General features: G+C 38.0%; 1 pseudogene; it reads left to right on the top strand.

Moving 5' to 3' along the window:
• The first annotated feature begins 652 nt into the window (after nucleotides 1-652).
• On the top strand, nucleotides 653-1,187 carry LOC147911980 (phenazine biosynthesis-like domain-containing protein pseudogene; annotated as a pseudogene).
• Nucleotides 1,188-15,536: the final 14,349 nt, after the last annotated feature.

Raw genomic sequence — 15,536 nt, 5'->3', positions numbered from 1 at the left:
ATTCATTCAAAACAAGCTCTGTATTACACAATAGATCATTCACAAGCCCATGGTACTTCAATAAAAAGGTATAATATTTTATTTGATTTTTTAATCAATTCACCATTGCAGCTCAAATTCTTTTTATGGAAAAATATCACAGAACATTAATGCATTTATTTTCTTTGAATTACTGTATCTTATATGACATAAGAATCATCCTACATATTTTCAGTTTTACCTCAAGTTAATCAATGATTCTCCAAGAGCCAATTTGCAAAGTGCTCAATGACTTTATGAGATGCTTCTATAGATTAGTTTTTAAAAGGGAGGGGTTCTTGGTGGCATGAAGCACCATATGAGAAATCCAACTGGACAGCTAGGGGGAGAGGCACTGCCAGCCCCTGATCATTCTAGGTACCCCATCTTGGATATACCAAGTTGAATCCAGTCAACCCATAGTAGCAGTGCCACATACCAGATAGAGTTTAGGTACTGGGATTACAGTATTAAAGAAAACCACCAAAGGATGCTAACTTCATGGAGTATATAGACTATTTGGAGCAATCCAAGAAATACAAATGAAAAACAAGATTTAAAAAGTCTATGTTAGAAATGAAGCAAAAGATGTCCCAGCCATTTTGACAGCTTGTAAAAACAGTCTGCAAGGAAAATGAAGCCCCCTGTTTTTGTAGTAGATGCATTTACAGTGAAGACATTTTGTGAGAATCTTGATGCTGTGTGATCCCTAGATGATGAATTGGATGAAAACCTGTATCAAAAAATACACAGGAAGTGGACCTCTCTGAAGGTACTTTTATTATAAAATTGCACCCAATAGACAACTTTACGCAAAATTCTTGCTTTGAAAAAGATGGTTTATGCTGGCAAGTGGACTCCCTCTTTGTGGTCACGCTACACTGGTTTCTGCAGGTATGCTATTTCGTAAAATAAAAATTGTGATTAGCACTCTAACCTCCGTCACTCTGAGGAACTCAAGACTTGTTTCTATTCCAGCCGTCCCTAGGTGACACAATAGTCTGGGACATCCATCTTCTTCTAGATACTCAAATGCTGCTCATCAGTCTCAGCGATACTTATAAAAAGTAATTTCTGGAAAACCTGAAGATGAACCTGTGGAATCTGCTGCAAGCTGAAATCATAGAGGGAACGTGCTTATTCTCCCTCTTAAAGGAGGACCTACTTGATAAACTCAAGGTTATGACTTTTCCTCCAGATATGTCGTGCCATGAACTGATATGGTGTAGACCTTGTTATATGATCTGCATATACTCTTCCCAGCAACGGAGAAGAAAAGAAATGTATATCTTTCAGTGTACTCGGCAAGAGAGAAGATGGGAGATTTCATTAGGACACGATGACATTGCTGATATTAGGACTCATGCTGCTAATATTTAGAGAGACTCTTGACTATCTGAAAGTGGTTGGGTTGAGATTCTGCTACAGTTAATGACTAAATATTTTCGACATAAAAAATAAATATAAGGAGATACTTTTAGTAAATATGCATTGCATTTACTTAATCTTCACATTGCACGTGGAAAAATGAAAACATGGTAATGAACATTTTGAAATGCTTCCAAGCTAATCAACTAACAGTGTTTTGGCTTTACTTTTGAGTATATTTAAAATTTAAGTAACCAGTAACAAAAATAAAATGATTATTTCTTTTGGTTGTGACTATCAGAAAATGAGGAATAAGTTTATGAGTAAGTGTGAGTACAAGTACATGAAGGAATATTAGCAGCCATTAGAAGCACCTAATAGGTAATGGAAATCTAGATATTATTTCATGATATAATACTAAGACATGGAAGTGGGATATGAAATGTTGCCAGTGCTATGTAACATCTTCATATTAATTCTTATGGAGAGGGACTGGGCAGGAAGATTGAAAAGTGAAAGAGTTGATATTTTAGGGAAGTATTTCCGTTACTGTTGTATCCATGCACGATAACCTACAATCAGAACAAAACCCATACAATTAAAAAAATAGAGTGTGTATATCTGTCTACTTCCTGTGGTAGTGAAATTAAATATTAAATTAATGTAAGTTTTCTTAATTCTTTTCCTGGTATGTGGCAAGAGTGGAAACATAGCATGAGTGTCCTGTGAGTCTTCTCTTACTTACTAAAATGGATTTAACACCCAAAAGAGGGGGTATATTAGCCTCAGAAAACCATATTTATTGCATGGTTATGTCCATTTCTAGCTTCACAATCTTTGTGACCCTGAATACTTACCTTAAGTTTTTCACATTCAGGTAATATCCATAAAATGCAGAGGATATTAATGCCTGACCTGCCAAACAGGCACATTTGTGGTGATGATCACGTGACATAATAATACACTTGTAAGCTGCACAATTTTATAAGGATATGTGTTGTTTTATGGTCTGGACAAAATCACTAATTTAGCAAGCCCTTGGTAGAATCCTTGTGCCACAATGCACCCCATCCACGTTTGTACGCTCAATTTGTTTTGGCTTCTTGTCAGTTAGGAAAAAGCTACATTTTAGATTATGCGCAATTCCTGATCCTGACTGAGTGTAATTCAGCTCTTTTCTCTTCCACACGTCTCCAGATCACTAACTCTGTGACTGAGAACAGCTGCCCTAGACCACTATTTGAACAGGTTGCCTTCAAAACTTCAGCCACTCCTTTGAGCGCGCTCGGTTCTCCTTTCCTCTTTTAGTCTGCTTGTTTCCCAATAGTTCCATCCACTCCCGTGACATCCACTTAAAATCTTCCCCTTAACTGCCATCATCAGGGAGAGGGAGCCCATAATAAAGATCCTACCCTTTGACACATCATACTAACATATTTTCTTTTTTTCTTTCAGTTTTATTGAGGTATAACTGACAAAATTGTGAGATATTTAAAAGGTACATCGTGGTGATTTGATATATGTGTACATGGTGAAAGGATTCCTCCCATCTCGTTAACACATCCATCACATTACATAGGTATCTTTATTTTTTAATTTTTTTTGGTGAGAAATTTAAGTTCTGCTCGCTTAGTGAATTTCAATTATACAATATAGTGTTAGCAACTATAGACATTTTCGTAAACATTTGTTGAGAAGGCTCTTTTAAAAATATGCTCAGGAAAAATAGCTATGTCTTGTTCTGGTCCCTTTATTATTATTATTTTTTCCTATCTGTAATGGCTTCTATTGTGTTAACCTAGGTTAACTGGAACTATGTTCCGTGAATTCCCTTTGCTATATGTTTTCAGGTTGATATTGGCTTCAGTGAAAATGTACCTGCTATTTAGAAGGCAGAAGTGAAGGCACAGACATTGGTATGATCTAAAGGATGATGAAAGGCAGGGCCTCTTGCTGCTGATTGTCATGTGCTGGCTTACCACCACGGCGGATGTGTTGGCAGCCAGGCATGCAACTCTTTAAACTGTCCATCCTTCTTCTCTTAATCCTGGACCAGGTTTTGGAGCAGCTCTACGGTGAAAGGGCCCAGCTGATCCTGCAGCCACTCACATCATTAATGATGGAGCTGATGAGAGACAGGCACACATTCTAGTTTGTCTTCATTTCCTCCAGTTTGTCCTCACAGGTTTCAGTTTGCCCAGTTTGTCCTTGTGAATTTCAGTTTGCCTTTGTTCTCTCCCACTTCAAGTCCATCTTTCCTTCTTGACTTTTGGCCCTGCTAACTTCAGGCACAACACTAGATGCAGAAGCAGGAGCCTTAGATAGACCGTTCAACCAACTTCCACACTAGCATAATATATAATACTGAAAGAGATCCCTTATTCTATATCACTCCTAGCAGTTCTGCGTGTCTGATCAAGCCTTGACTCATACATTGTCTGCGGTCATCAGCCTCTAAGATGGTCCCCAATGGCTCCCACCTGCTGCTATTCACACCCTTGTGCAATCCCCTTTCACACTGTTTCAGGTTGGTCTGTGTAACAAATAAAACAGAAGTGACGTGTGTACCTTTGGAATCTACAGGTCATAAAAGGCACTGTGGCTTCCCACTTGCTCTCTTTCTGGGATTACTTGCTCTAGGAGGAAGGCAGGTGCCATGTCATGAGCAATCCTATGGAGAGGCTCACATTTTGAGAAACTGAGGCCTCCTGACAACAGCCATGTGAGTGAGCTTGGAAGCAGATCCCCTAGCCCTAGTCAAGGCTTAGGTGACCTCAGCTTTGGCTGACATCTTGATTGCAACCTTGTAAGAGACTCTAAGCCAGATCCACACAGCTAACTCACTCCCAAATTCTTGAATTTCAGAAACTATGAGTTAATAAATGCTTATTGTTTCAAACCACTAAGTTTGGGGGCCTTGTTATATAGCAATAATAATTAACCTATCCAAATGTAGTTATTGAGACCAAAGTCTAAGTCAAAAATCCAAATATTTCCAAAATCATAAAAATCTTATCACAGCATTTAAACATGTTACTTATTTACCAAAAGAGCTCTCAGAACCGTCATGAGATAAAATAAAAATAGACTTTTGCTATAGATTATCATTAAGAAAATTCTTGGGCCGGCCCCATGGCTTAGCAGTTAAGTGCGCGCGCTCTGCTACTGGCGGCCCGGGTTTGGATCCCGGGCGCGCACCGATGCACCGCTTCTCTGGCCATGCTGAGGCTGCGTCCCACATACAGCAACTAGAAGGATGTGCAACTATGACATACAACTATCTACTGGGGTTTTGGGGAGAAAAAGGAGGAGGATTGGCAATAGATGTTAGCTCAGAGCCGGTCTTCCTCAGCAAAAAGAGGAGGATTAGCATGGATGTTAGCTCAGGGCTGATCTTCCTCACAAAATAAATAAATAAATAAATAAATAAAACTGTTAAAAAAAAAGAAGACAATTCTTAAGACCCTCTAGACACATATGATACTATGAGTTATTTTCTTAGTAAATAAATCATACAACTTTTTGAAAATAGTTACTAAATCATAAAGTTTATTTAAAAAAATCACTTAAATTGCTTAGTAGTAGGAAAAATAAAACAAAATGATAACATTAAAAAAAAAAAACCCTAGGATCAAAATGCTTAAGAAAAACACACAGGATTTTAGAGCTCTTACCTGGGTTTCATTATAAACACCATAATTAGTACTCTGGTGTCCATTGCCTATATTTCCTTTCAGGCTGTTATATGCTATATTAGAACTCAATACCTAGTGCAATTTATTCTAATCTTTCAATTGTATAGCTTTTTATTTAATGCCACAGGACACAACCCTACTAAATCTAGGAAGTAGAAAAAACCTCTTACATCAGTGAATAAATTTAAATAAAATGAGAATGCATTACATCAGATTCATTATCATTCTGTTAATTGATTCCTCTAGTAAATTTTCTGGAAGAAATGGTTTAAGGGAGGGTGACTTTAGATATTTCAGATAAAATAAAGCCAGTCCGCAATGCTGGAGAAGAGGACTACTTTCCTTTGTATAGCCACCCTGCATGCAAGCCCTCCCTAAGCCTGCTACATTCCTTTTCCACCACCTATGTTGAGTGTGTCTAAGGAGTTAGGATATTTTTTTTTTTTTTGTGAGGAAGATCAGCCCTGAGCTAACATCTGTGCTAATCCTCCTCTTTTTGCTGGGGAAGACCGGCTCTGAGCTAACATCTATTGCCAATCCTCCTCCTTTTTGTCCTCCAAAGCCCCAGTAGATAGTTGTATGTCATAGCTGCACATCCTTCTAGTTGCTGTATGTGGGATGCAGCCTCAGCATGGCCAGAGAAGCGGTGCGTCGGTGTGCACCCGGGATCCGAACCCAGGTGGCCAGTAGTGGAGCATGCGCACATAACCGCTAAGCCACGGGGCCGGCCCAGGAGTTAGGATAGTTCAAGTCCATGTCAAAATCAAATATGAGCAAAAGCCTCAAAAATAATGCAGAGTGCCAGCAATTTTATCTTTATCTACATTTAAATATCTTTACTATTTTATATAATAAAATATTAATTCTTATTATATCAGGAGATATACGTGGGAAAATTTAATAATCTCTCTCTCCCTCCCTCTTTCCTGTGGAATAAATACTTGCAGTCTGGTAAATGTCCTTCACTTACTTCTTCATATTTATACAAACAAATGAATACACACACACAAGCAACACACCACACATATAGGTATCCAATAAGTGTGTGTGCGTGTGTGTGTGTGTGATGTTAGACGACTTGATCTCCAGGTGTATAAATTTGGAGTTTCTGTTTTTTCAGCCAGAAGACAGGAATGATTTCGTTTTCATTAACAGCCGCAGGCATTTTTGGAAAGATAGGACACTACTTGCTGTCTCGTGTGCTACATGTGGTATTTATTAAAAATAAGACAAGCAATTCCTGATTGCTACATGCCATGTTGATATGTCAGCTGCTGCTTCTGTTACTGGTTTCCAACGAGTGGTTTTATAGCAAGACTCGAGAACATTGGTTTTGACGTTGGTATTTTATAACGCACGGGAACTGAGTGACAATAGTTTATGGCAGATGCCAACAACCAGTGAAATGGGAACTAAATGGGAACTATCAGAAATCTCTGAAGCCTCACTGGGAAGCTCTCCATGTTGCCTCCTAATTTTACCAATTTTTTTCCTCTGTGCTATTTAGGAGCCTTATTCCACTCAGAGAAGTCACCTTCAGCAGGTTTTAGGTCTTTCCTTCTAAATTAGTTTTCTATTACTGCATTAAAAATTGCCCCAACACTTAGTGTCTTAAAACAACATTTATCATCTCACAGTTTCTGTGGATCAGAAATCCAGGCACAGCTTAGCCAGATGACGTAGCTCAGGGGCTCTCACAGGCTGCAAGTGTCAGCTAGGGCTGTCATCAGCTCAAGGCTCGAATAGGGGAGGATCTGTTTCCAAGCTCACTCACATTGCTGTTGTCAGGGATCACTTCCTCTCTGGCTGCCGGCCATGTGGGCCTCTTCATAAGGCAGTTCACAACATGGCAGCTGGCTACATCAGAACAAGAAAGAGCAAGAGAGAATGCAAGCAAGACAGAAGTCAGAGTCTTTTATAACCTAATCTTGGAAGTGACATCCCATCACTTTGCCATATTTAATTGTTAGAAGCAAGTCTCTAGGTAACTGCCCACACAAGGGGAAAGGATTACACAAGGAGTGGATACCAGGAGGCAGGGGCCATTTTAGAAGGTGACTTCCACACCATTGTTTCCATAATCTCAAAGATTCTTTACTTCCCAGTGAAATGTTTGCAGGCCATTTATGCTTACAATTTAAAAAACTGTTTTAATTAAAAAAAAACGTTTTTCTTCTTTCTGCATCTAATCTGATCTGAACCTAAAATCTTATGTTTAATTAGAAGCTGGAAATTTGGAGCATGTGAAATTAAATTATTTAACTTGTTAATTTATATTTTTTGGGATATTTTTCATTTCAACTTTCAAATTAAAAGTGACTGAGTTGCTCAAATGTCCTTTTGTTATCTTTTTCAGTGTTTTCATCAGCTGTAGTTACACACCCTTTTGCGTTCCTAATATCAGTTAATGTGCTTTCTTTCTCTCTCAATTGGTCAATCTCACTACTAGTCTGCAAATTTCATGAGTCTTTGCTAAGAACAGACTTTTGGCTTTGTTGATCCTCTATTTTATGTGTGCTTTCTCTGCCATTAATCATCTCTCTTATTTCTTTCTTGCACTTTTCTTTGGGTTTGTTTTGTTCTCATTTCTTTAACTTCTTAAAATGGATGTTCAGCTCATTAATTTTCAGCTTGAAAAGATATTCAGCTCAATGATATCACAACCCTTACAACTATATGCTAGGTCCATAAATAGAATGTTACTCAGCGTGTCAGAAGTTCCTTTTTGCCTTTTCTCAATCATTAAGCCCTTCCTGCTCTCCAAAGATAAGCTTTGCTAGGCCAGATCAGAGGAGCATTTAGTCTGGGGTTAATTTTCCCCACTATTGAAGCAAAATCCTTCTGAATAATCTAACTTTGTCCTATGAATTATAAGTTTTTCCAGCCTGGTTGGTGGGAACAGGCACTATTCCTGAACCTCTATGAGAGGTTCTGAGCACTGTTCCCTCTCATCCTTTCAGGTGGTTTTCTCCATGGCCTGGAGTAGTTTCCTCACATGCAAGTACTGATCAGTACTCTGAGGAACACTTGAGGGGGACCCTCTAGAGATCTGGATTCTCTCTCTGTGCAGCTCTCTCCTTTCCATTAGTCTGTCCTGCAAACTCCAGCCACCTTGTTTTCCCTGGACTCTTAGCTCCATCTACAAAATTCAAGGAGTCTAGCAGGCTCTACCTGCGTTCCCCCTCCCTGTACCATGGCTCGAACACTCTCTCAAGGCAATACCCTGGGATAATCACAGAGCTCACCTTGGTTGTTTCTCACCTCTCAGGGATCACTGTACTTTCTTGCCTGGTGTCCAATGCCTTTAAAACCATTGTTTGTTTTTTCAATTGTTTTTGAGTTGTTTCTGGTAAAAGAATAAACTCATTCCCTGACTTCATCCTAGACAGAAGTAGAAGTGCCAGAGTATCTAATGAACATTTTAAAGAATGTTAAACCATTTCCCCAGCCTCAATATTAGAACTAATTCCTTGATTGTCTTATTTCTAGTACATTCTACACCAATATGTTACTCAAATAAAGACAATTGCCATTTCATCAGCTGAGCTAAATCTCTACCATCTTACAACTCAAGGCTAGTTAAAATTTTGAGATGATGCTATCTTTTAAGAACTGATTAATGCTATGGATTTTCCTTCTAGAAAAAATGTACTACAATCTAAATTTTTGTATGAAATATCAAAGAATTCAAGAGTCTCTGGAAGTTTAGTAACAGATCTTAAATGGAGAAGTTCTTCTGTGCTATTTAGCAGTGGTGGAACACAGTATCATTCCTCTGATCTCTCACCTACCCTCTGGTGATCTTTAAGTGAAACTGTTACTTTCGCTGATGCAATTAAGGTATGCAATTAATGCCTCATTCTTAATATGAATAGGCAGTCAAAGATAACAAATATTTGAGGAAAGCTTTCAACATGAAAGGAAGAGACAAAAATAAACTGAAACTAGATAAAAAATGATGCTGTAGGAAACAAGATCATGCAGGCACAAGAAGAAACTTCAAATAAATATAGTTAATATATTCAGAAAAATAAGAGAAAATATTGATGAAATAACATTCATTGAAGATACAGTATACATGGAATTGGAAAATAATACATATGAAGAAGCATATGAAGAAAAACATTGCCTTGGAAATTGAAAATACCAGCACCAAAATAAAAATTCAATAAAATATCCCCAAAGTAGGAAAAAAGTCAGAGGTGGGAAGTAGGAGAGAACAGGTAAGAATATCAATGGGTCAAATTAGAAACTTCATACCTAATTTGTCAAAGTTATGGAAAGATAATGGAGAGGAGAAAGTCACTGGGAGGGCATTCTCCCAGCAAACATAAGAAACAAATGACAGGGGGCCGGCCCCGTGGCTTAGCGGTTAAGTGCTCACGCTCCACTACTGGCGGCCTGGGTTCGGAACCCCGGGCGCGCACCGACGCACCGCTTCTCCAGCCATGCTGAGGCTGCGTCCCACATACAGCAACTAGAAGGATGTGCAACTATGACATACAACTATCTACTGGGGCTTTGGGGAAAAAAAGGAGGAGGATTGGCAATAGATGTTAGCTCAGAGCAGGTCTTCCTCAGCAAAAAGAGGAGGATTAGCATGGATATTAGCTCAGGGCTGATCTTCCTCACAAAAAAAAAAAAGAAAGAAAGAAACAAATGACAGAGACAAATATCACATTTCCCAGAAATTAGAGGCATAAATATCAATATTAATGGACCCACTGAGCCCGGAAGAGAGGATACTAAAGATGACACCAAGTACCACCATCACAAAATAGTATAATGCAAAAAATAAGGGAAAAACCATGAAAGCTTTCAGGAAGGAAAATAAAAATAAGCAAAGAGCAACAACACATAGAACAAGTTACTTACAAAGGGTCGGAGACCATCACAGCCCAGAAATTCCCAATACCAACATCTGGAAACTAGAAGACAATTTGGGCATACCATCACAATTCTGAAAAAAACTGATATTCAAGTTAGAATGTTATAATGGTTTAAACTGGCAGACAAATGTGAGGGTAAAATAAAGACATTTTCCTACTTGTAGAAACAATTTACCCTCAAAACAATTAACCGCCCTAGGAAACTACTGGAGGATGTAATCCACTAAAGGAAGGCAAAACACCAAGAGAGAAGAATGCATGAGTTCCAGGAGCCAGGAAATAAGTCATTTAACTCAGATGAAAAACAAAGAGAAGTTTCAGAATGAAGGCAAAGGGAAATCTCAGGATGACTATTGTGCAGTTTGCTAGTCAAGATTGAAGTGAGTAGGGGTCACCAATAAAGAAAACTCCATAAAGGAAATAGAAATGTTACATTAAACTGTGTAAACAATATTGCTGAAATACATTTTCCAGAGCTCTAGAGCATATGGGAAGAATTAACAATGGGTACACAAAAAACAAAGCAAATAAAAATGAAAATACTTTTCTTCAGGAAAATCAAAAGTTTTACAAGCAAGGATCTATTATCATTATATGTTATTTGTTTTGAAAATGGAAAACTTTTGTAATGTCCAATAATATTAATATTGAATTACCTCCATATTGTGATATGCTTATATTGAAAAACGAACAAAGGGAAAAATGAAGGGAGGTGGGATGATGTAAAATATTAGATTCTCAATTGCCACACAATTGCCACAGGAAAGCAACACGCAAGTTATAAAACTGATAAATAAAAATAAATTACAATATGCATATTATTTAGAAATATGGAGGGTAAATAGATGAAAAGAATGCTAAGAATTGGCAACGATTGCCTCTAGAGGCAAGAGGTTTGAGGACAGGAAAAAGGTGGAACAAACAACTACTCTTTTTGGTTTTTGTAAGCCTTTTAGATTATTGGCTGTGCTTAAACTATGTACATGTAATACACTTATAAAATAATAGTTATCAAAGAAAAAAATAAGATGAAGGAGATGTTAATACCCCATCCCATGTCCAGTTGGCCCACATGAGTCCACTGGCAGCTATGGTAGATAATTCCCACACACTCTGACAGCTCTCTGCCTCAAGGGCTTGAGTGTCCCTTCTTCTCTATGGGTTTTCTTGGCAGCAGGGAATAATGCTTACTGAAAACAAGAACAATGGGTAAGTGTGGAGTCCCTAACATGACTGGTCCCAACCCTGATTAAATGTTCCAGCCTCTTATCCATCTAGAGAGAGATGATTCTGAGGCACGTTTCTCGTGATTTCTCAAGTGGTCCTCAGCAGATTGAGCCCCAAGTTGCCCACAGCAATTACCAACCCATTCATATACTGTTGGCTTTTCTTACTTCCCTCACTTTCTTACTTATGCTTCCTGGGATCCCCTCCCAAATAAACTACATGCACCCAAGTCCTTTCCTTGATATCTAATTTTTGGAGAACCAAAACTAAGACAAATGACTAAGAGATGTTTGTCAGTAATACCTATTTATATGCCTCTCTTTCTGCTGTTGTTATTGTTTATTTTAATCTTACCATTGCCTTGTAACAATTAAAGAACTCTACTTCTATAACTGACCATTAAAAAACTAAGGTCAGTAGAACCCTACCTAGCATAAAGAAGATTTGTGACATGTAATCAAGAATTCCAAAGCAGAATTCAAATTGAGTTTCAACGTATATGGTGAATATTTTGTCATCCACTCTACTTAAACGTCAGTGCATCTCCTAACAGCTGACAGATGCATAATGGTATATATAGACTACAACAATCTTAAGCATATGCAAAACAACTATCTATCTATCTATTCTAGATTGGCCTTAGTGATTTGCTTATAACTATTCAGAAGGAATGATGCCATGTGAATTCTGAGGTTCTGTCACCTGGTTCTTTTTCACCTGGTTCTCTTGGAATGCTTGTTCTCTGCATGCCCTCTTTTAGGATGTTTCTCCTCCAAAAGTAGCCATCATGCTATGAGAAACCAAACCATTAGGAAAGGCTGTATATGGGTGTCTCAGTCAACATTCCCAACTGAGCTCCCAGCCTTTTAGTAACACCAGCCTATCTGCTTCACATGTATGTGAAGGAACTTCCAGATGATTACAGCCCTCAGCCATTAAGTCATCCCTCGTCTTTGAGTCTTGCCAGCTGAGTGCCCAGACATCATGGACCTTAGTCAAATCATCCCTGCTATGCCCTACCTAAATATCTAATCCACAGAATCTGTTCACATAATAAAATGGTTGCTTTACTTCAAAAAGTTTTAGGATGGTTTGTTACACGGCAACAGTAACTAGGACATATTAACTTACATTAATTACTAAAAATGCATATTGTGGCATATGCCATTTAGCTAAGCAAAATTTTAAAGAGAAAGTTCTTTGATCATTCCTGTTCCTGACCACATTACTAAAGAATTCTGGATCAATCCACATCCATTGTCCTTTTGGGGGTCAAGAAAAGCTGTCTTATCTTTCAAACAGGGGAACAGAAAAACCCAGAAGTAGAGAAAAAAGGGAATAGCACATATTGTTATTAAAAATGTCTGAGCTGAGAAAGAGCCACATAATTAGTAATAAGGAAACCTGCACCATATATAACAGAGGAATCAATGCAGATCTTCCATTTGTGCAGAGTACTGGGTATTTACTGGAGCAACTTGCCGTTATGAGAGAGTCTTTTTTGTAATCACCATGGCATCCAACGTAATGTTCCAAAGGGATTAATTTGGTAGGAAATTAAATGCTTCGCCTAGATACAAGATCTTTTAAAATTATATATGTGCCAAATTGTGCTAAAATAATTGGGTAGCTGAGGACATCTGCTACAATAAATTCAAATAGTGAATATTCAATTTAAATTAATACCAGACAGCAGATCAAAAAGAGTCTTTCTGTTTCTCCCACTTTGCATCGAGAGGAGCCTGAAAATAGTTCATTTTAACTATTAAAAAAATTACTTGGAAAAAAAACCTGCAGTAGTCTAATCATGAAGTAATATCATGAAATGCGGCTTTATGAAGTAGAGCCACAATTTATTTTAAAAGCACATCTAAGGGCTTGGTGGTCAATTCCTCCATTGGGTTAGAGCATCTTGGAGTGGGTGAGGTCTACATTTGAGGATTTGATCTGACTTGACTCAGTTATATGGAAATAAGCTGTTCAGATTGCTTCTTGTCTATTTGCTTTAGAGCTCAAGAAAAACAGCAGATAGATGCCAATACCTCACTGTCTGTACCAGGTTAAATATACCTATGTAAGCCAGTCATTAGTGCCTATTTCTGCATAAATGAAGGTCTATTTGCTTTGCAGAATTTTCTTGATTAAATTCAGTAAGGACTTTAGTTGAAGTCACTGTATATCATGATTTATAAGGACTAGAGGCTTTCAAGGGCTAGCGAGCAATAAACTGTTTTTAGATAAAGCCTAATTTAACTGAGAGATGTTTACAATCTCATTTTCTGTCCAGCCACATAATCTTCTCAAGATATTATAAAGTTTGTAAGATGCCAATACCTATGTCCTTTCAGGGTATATTTATAACTGCAGTTTTCCTAAGGAAATACTTTCTAAGAGTTTTCTTTCCTCTTTTCTCTCCTAAGGTGTTTTAATTGCTGGAGTATTTAAGAAACCAAGTGTGTATAAGCTGATATTTATGGGAAATTCCAGCTCTGGCACTTATTGTACTTATGAACCGTGTTACCTGGGTCAAAGTAGCTGGCCATCTGAGCTTTAGATACTTCTTCTATTGAGTGGGAAAAAAACAATACTTACTTCACACGATTGTTTGAAAAATAAAATGAAATGATTTTAGAACAACCACTGTTTCTTGACACACATTAGTTTCTACCCCCTACAGCAACATCTAATCTGGGCTATGAAACCATAACCACATCTGCAAAAGAGCACACAAGAACCAAGGAGGGCTAGATTTAGAGAACAGCATTTTGAGCAGATTTAGGTAGTATTTTGTAACTGACTGGATGAGAAGATGAGAGAGAGAATAGAGTTGAACATGACTAATCGTCTAGCTGTGGAATGTGGAAATGAAATATGTTTAGGTGTTTTTCTTTAACATGTCATAAAAACTAATACATATTGAGTATTTATGATGAGGCAAATATTATTGTAAGGAGTCTATATGTTTTACCTTATTTCATACCCATGAAAACCATATGAGATAGGCAAAATTGTTTCCCTCATTTTACAGAGGTTGTAACGGTCTGTGACAAATACAGAGAGGTTTAGGAGCATGCTCAGAAGATCTTGTAACTAGAGAAGCCAGAATTTGAACCAGGTAATCAGATTCCAGAACCTATGCTTTTTTTCTGCGTGTGTGTGAGGAAGATTAGCCCTGAGCTAACATCTGTTGCCAATCCTCCTCTTTTTGCTGAGGAAGATTGGCCCCAAGCTAACATCTGTGCCCATATTCCTCCACTTTATATGTGGACACCCACCACAGCATGGCTTGATAAGCAGTGCGTAGGTCCACACCTGGCATCTGAACCTGTGAACCCCAGGCCGCCAAAGTGGAGGGCGCAAACTTGACTACTATGCCACCAGGCCAGCCCCAGAACCTATGCTTTTAATCTCTCTCTAAACTAGTTATCAAATAGATTCTCAGAAGACACCAGTCTACATGGGGTTATAATGAGGAAGGCAGAGAAGTAGAGATCCTATCTCATTATAAAATTCTGGGAGTAGTTTCAAGAACGAACAAAACTTCAAAGTGTCAACTGCCATGAGGAGGTCAATTTGGAAGATTAGAAAGAAGACAGCTCTGGAATTGGCTGTTACACAGTGAGATATAGAGAAGTTATATTTTAATGGTACACATAGACAATTGCCTTTGGTGGGCGTATAAGTGATTTGACCTGAGGAAGAAGGGATAGTAAATGTTGAGTACTCTCTTACATTCAGTTCATTTTTGAAATAGAAGGAAATAAATTAGATGGTATCTAGACAGGTGGATTCAGATTTTCTTTTAATTACTTAATCCAAAAATTTTATTGAACACTTACTTACTATTTTTCTAGTGCTATTCTAAGCACTAGAGATAGATCAGTCAGCATAAGAGAAGAACAAGAGATACATTGAGGTTATTTGTAGGCTAAGAGAGGAAGAGGCCAGTGGAAGAAAAATAAAGCATTTTCTTTTAGATAGTAAAAGTGACCTGTCTCTGGTGGCACCACTTGTGGTCTCATTGAACACAAAATCAGCTATAAAAACATTTTCATTGTTCTAAGACAAAAAACTGTCTTATGAGTTGCTGCTTCCTGTGGTCAGAGACGTCTGCCTGTCAAGAGAGACCAGGTGGTAACTCTGATCCCATGCAATCCACCTACAGTTCCATGTTAGTATACAAGTAGTATTCAAGAAGTCTCTTCCCCGAATAGCTAAAGGAATCCTGAGAAAAAAGAACAAAGCTGGAGGTATCACACTCCCTGATTTCAAAATATACTACAAAGCTATAGTAACCAAAACAGCATGGTACTGGCACAAAAACAGACGCACAGATCAA

Source organism: Ceratotherium simum, chromosome X (genome assembly GCF_057802395.1).
Source record: "Ceratotherium simum simum isolate JZ-2026a chromosome X, ASM5780239v1, whole genome shotgun sequence".
In the NCBI taxonomy this organism is placed as follows: Eukaryota; Metazoa; Chordata; class Mammalia; order Perissodactyla; family Rhinocerotidae; genus Ceratotherium; species Ceratotherium simum.
Note: the sequence above shows the minus strand (reverse complement) of the source record. Positions and strands in the feature narration are given on the sequence as shown.